Source organism: Corythoichthys intestinalis, chromosome 9, assembly GCF_030265065.1.
Source record: "Corythoichthys intestinalis isolate RoL2023-P3 chromosome 9, ASM3026506v1, whole genome shotgun sequence".
Lineage (NCBI taxonomy): Eukaryota > Metazoa > Chordata > Actinopteri > Syngnathiformes > Syngnathidae > Corythoichthys > Corythoichthys intestinalis.
The window spans coordinates 9,131,319-9,136,815 of NC_080403.1; positions in this window are offsets into that span (position 1 = coordinate 9,131,319).

Here is a 5,497-nt window from a genome sequence, read left to right on the forward strand (position 1 = left end):
TCTCTTAGCAAAAATATGTGAAGATTTGACACACTGGAATAATTTACCCGTCTCACATTTGGGCCGGATAGTGACAGTCAAAATGAAAATATTACCACAAATAAATTATTTGCTCTCAATGATCCCCTTTAAACTCACTTGTAAGATAAGTTGTATGCCAAATATATTATGCCAGTTTGCTCTCCCACAGCTATTATATGCGCACTCCCAAGCTATTATGAGGAATACAGTTTTACCCCATAATCATGTGCTTACCGGTGATTGCTCACATTCTGCTGATAAATAGATACACACACATATATGTTGATTCATCACACAACGTCTCAGTACTTTTCCACCAAGCTACAGTACTTTGAGTGCAAATGTGTGTTCAAAACAAAGATATCTTGCATGCTCAGGAGTGTGACTGTTAATTCACTCAAGAGTCGTGATTGTTCAATCAATGACTAGAATACTGCCACGTTGGACAACAGTGTTGTAACTGTATTCCGCCCATCAACAAGCCCTCGATAAAAGTTAGCAGCGCGGGGGAGTTCGGAGAGAGACTTCGATGAGACATTGGTCGCGGAACATGTCTCCTGGCTCTCCCAACCTGCAGGTTGAAAAATGTCAACTCTCTGACTCTGTCTCACCATGCCCTGCCTTTTGTCAGCTTGCCTTGGGTAAATAACTAAGTTAAAGAACGAGTTTTAGACCCAACATTTTTGGTGCCGAAACCCGGGATCCAAGAACCCGGCCATCTGGACCGACGCGGGATCAACGGGCCACTTCAATCTGTCGACAGCGTCCTCCATCGAAGGACGGGCCCATCTGTCTTGGTCCTGCGGCTACCCAGATCTCCGGTGACGGATCCCGATGAACCAGGGCGAATGACTTCAGGTAGGAAGAATTGCAATTAATGTGTTTTGAATTGTAATTATTCCGGGACACGGAAACCCGAAGAGAGTAAATTCGTATAGCCACATCATACCGGGACATGGAAACCCGGAGAGAGTAAATCCGTATAGCCACATCTTACCGGGACACGGAAACCCGAAGAGAGTAAATCCGTATAGCCACATCTTGCCGGGACACGGAAACCCGATGAGAGTAAATCCGTATAGCGACATCTAACTGGGAACGGAAAACCCGATGAGAGTAAATCCGTAAAGGTAATAGAGGAAATTGAATTTGCAGGTTTCCAGTAAGTCGAAAAACTTACACAGGTTAACGGGTTAACGGGTGTCCCGTAGAGATATCTCAAAAGGTAAAATTCGAGTGGAGTCAGAGACCGGACAAACCCGGGTATCAAAAAGGTTTAAAAGATCCGCACAAACAATTCGTAACACCAATTAATACCGAACGAACGGTCGATTCAATTGCGCATGTACAAGAAATAAGCGAAAAATAAGAAAAACACGAAAATTCTCCAAAAATCGTAAAAACGTCCAAAATCGCTGCTAAAACGGTTTATGAAGGGAGCTCCCGCCCAATACGTAAAACAACAAAGCGGGCCTGAAAAACGAAAAATTCAATTTTGAAGTGCCTATGACATCAAAAATAAAAACTTGCAAAAACGACTAAAATAGGCAAAAGACAACCCGCAAAGACCGTGCACGGCAAATAAAATCGAAATCACGTGAAATAAAGGTCGTTGAAACAATGAAACTTGCGAAAATGGGTCAAAATGTCGCTAAAACAATAAAAGATAGACCGGAAAATGATGAAACGGAAAAGAACGGGAAAAACGAAAGGTGAATTCGGTTGTGAAAAGGAATTTCTGTGGATCTGTGTTGACAGGTTGTCATTGAACTCAAATCGTTTGTATATTTTTATTTTTTGGTCTGGTGTGAGCCACTAGGTAGAATGTATGGTGACTTTGATTTGTATTTGAAATTGTACTGTCTTGTATGATAAGTCATTGTGGATAATTATGGTTGTTGTTATGTGACCGATTATGAGGCTGCGTTGTGTCTTTCTTTCATGATTTTTCATGTTTATAGTGATAATTGGTGAATTGTGCTGTTGAAAGTCTGAGTAGGTTGTATTGAGGACAGAGGTAACCGTAAGTCTAAGTAAAGATGGGTGGCGAATGTGTTTGGTTGTTTGGTGGACGTCCGGAGTGACAAGAAGGAGCTGAAAATGTAGGGCTGAGAAAGTTTTGGGCAAAATAGGAAAAAACTAGAAGTTTTTCAACATGAGGAGTGCGGCCCTTCGGTGGCCCCTATTTGCAACATGGGGTCCTCGACGGCATCCGCTGGGTTTTTGCCCAAATTAATTATAGGGGAAGGTTGTAATTGCAGCTGGGAATATTCCAGCTTTTCCCTTATGTTATTTAGGATAAAACTGAGGAAAAATTTGGGAAAACAGGTAAAACAAAAATGATTTTGAAATGGAATTTCATAAGAGGAAAAAAAATAGACTACTAAGCTCAATTGAAACTTATAGAATACTCTTAAAAGAACTTATAGAATGCTCTTACAAGAGAAACATTTTTGGGGAAGAATTTTTTTTTTGTTTTTTTTTTGAATGAATTTATTTCGAAAACATGCATCACATTATGGATATACAAGAATACAAACAAAACATAAGATTCGAAAAGGAGTAGGAAGAAGTAAAAAACTTATATGAATCCTACCCCTTTGTCCGCTACATACTCATCAGCATGAATCAGACAAAACAAATACAATTCACAACAGTTCAATAATGCCTGAAGAACAATGGTTGGCATCACTCAACATTTTCTCAACATAAATACTATAATTCATTTCTATAATTACAGAAAACAAGATCTTTGTATTTACTCTTAAACACGCTCAAATTAGCGCTTTTCTTTAGGTCCTCAGTAAGTTTGTTCCACAAGTCCACACCTAAAATTGAAGGACAAAAGCTCATTTTTGTTGTACGGTGATATTGCTTTTTGAAGTTTAACTCCCCTCTCAGATTATACCCTCCTTGTCTATTTGAAAACAAAACTTGTATATTTCCAGATAATGCGTTTTTCCGTGCCTTAAACATGATTATGGCCGTTTTGACTTTGACTAGCTCCAGGAATTTTAACTGCTTGGATTCCAAGAACAGTCTATTTGTATGTTCGAGGTATTTAGCGTTGTGCACTATTCTTATTGCCTTTTTTTGAAATTCCACAAGTGACTGTAAATTGCTGGGATATGTATTGCCCCAAACTTCCACACAGTAGCTGAGGTATGGCATTACTAATTAAGAGAACAAGATATGGTGTGCTTTATAATTTAAAAAGGGTTTTGTTTTGTTCAGTAGTCCAACACTTTTTGCCAGTTTTGTTTTTATGCTCTTTATTTGTGACTTCCAATTCAACTGTTCATCCAGTATTACACCTAAAAATAATTAGTTAATAATAAGGATATAAGTAACCTACATTAAGAAAAATAAGTACAAATGACTTATATTATGCAGAGTGAAATGGAATATATTTTGAAGATCGTGCAAACATTGACTTTTTCAAATTATAAGGAAATGAATAACTAGCTTAACATAAATGAACAAATATAAGACCAAAGTGCACATTGACAGCTAAGATGTTCTGAACCTCCCCATCAGAGCAAATAAAACTAAATATGATAAATAAGCTTCCTCAACTCTTTCCTAGCTCTTAAAGATTTGATCCATTTTCTGTTGCAATGATTTTTTTTTTTTCTGTTTCAGAAAACATGCACATTTGAACCAATCAGAGCTAACTGTGTCTGGTGGTCACATGTCAGTATGTCAGCCAATTGAACGGATAAACGAGTCCGGGCGTTTTGCTTTGCTGCGTGCATCCGCACATTGATGTTGCTGCGTGCATCCACACATTGACGTGACTCGTCATCGTCAGACTCAGATAACTGCAGCAGCTGGGGAAACCTTCATGCCGTCCGTGGAATAAAATAAATAAGAAATATCGGTGGAAATGGATTACGCTACACAAGCACTTTATTATGCTTGTTGTTAATACTTGTGTATGTAAATCTGATGTGGGTAGATTATTTTCTTGTTGGAGATGAAATGCATGTGTGGCAGCTTTGTATTTTTTTATTTTTACATAGTGTTTTGACAGTTGCCGTCATATTTTCGGAATCAAAGCACCGTATACAGGAACAGCGTTCCGGCCCTGAATCTTATACCGGAACTGTGTTCTGGCCTGAATCTTATTCCGGAACTGCGTTCCTGACCGTTCTGGCCCACTTTCACCCCTGTTAACTGGTACGTTAGACCCACCACCTATATGAAATAATAAACATAAAAAAAAAAATAATAATAATAAAATAAAAAATAAAATAATAAACATTACAAAAGAAATAATCTCAAAAGTATATAAAGCCTTCTGATGTAGCAACTTTACTTGTCTACCAATCGAAAAATGGAACAACAAACTCTCGGTAACATTAGATAATAACTATTGGTCCAACATCTGTAAAAATACATTTACAATGAAAAAAAAATAAGAACCTTCAACTTATACAGTTCAAAATACTGCACAGATGGCATATTACTCAATCTAAAATGTACAAAATGGGGTGCTCCCAATTAGATAAATGTACAAGCTGCAATGAAGATACTTCAGACACATACACCTTCATGCTCTTTGGCAATGTAAACCAGTGCAAGAATTTTGGTCACAGGTAACGAAGAAACTCTCCTTCCTATTGAACTGCAGGATTCCATTGTCTACAACTCTTTGTCTGCTTAGTGATCTGAATACAGTGAATATCTCTAACCATCAAGCCCGTCCACTACTAGCAAGTTTAACGATAGCTAAAAAACCATTCCATTTCCATTCTCCGTGTCAAACAGCTGAACAGGACAGGTTTAAATAAAATAAATAAATAAATAAATAAATAAATAAAGGTTGTGCTACCAAGTATTAGGTTGAGGGTGCCAATACTTTTGTCTGGCCCATTTTTGGAGTTGATAATAATAATGATAATGATTTAAAAAATAGAGTTATTCACTTTTGTGTTTTTTCATTGCAAGCAAAATTAATTAACATATTACGACCAACGCATTTGTAATTTTCTGGGAGAAATTGAGCATTATCTGACAGAATTGCAGGGGTGCCAATAGTTTTGGCCAACAGTTTTGCCATTCAGTTCCTTGGGAACAGCAAGTTAGGCAAAAAGAGCCGATACATGAAACCAAGGGCGTACAGGCATTTGGGAATGCCAGGGATTTGCCCGGTGAGCCAATGGGCAGGTGTCGGCAGAAATAGGTAGTCATAATTTCTAAAAAAAAGTTTGGTGTCACTTCCCATGGGCGAACTACGACCCTACATATTTTACACGTACACGGGAAAAATAAGTAGGAATTGGTGACTAAGGTCACACTCCATTCGTGTTCCCATGGTCAAATAAGCGGACCCTAAAATTAGCTCACCCGTATAATCCAAGCATTACGGTAAATGCATTCCAACCGAGCGGCAAGGCACTTGACTTCTGTGTGCTAGCTTTGTTCCCAACTCTTAAAACACTCTCAAAACTCTCAAATATACTGCATAACGCCA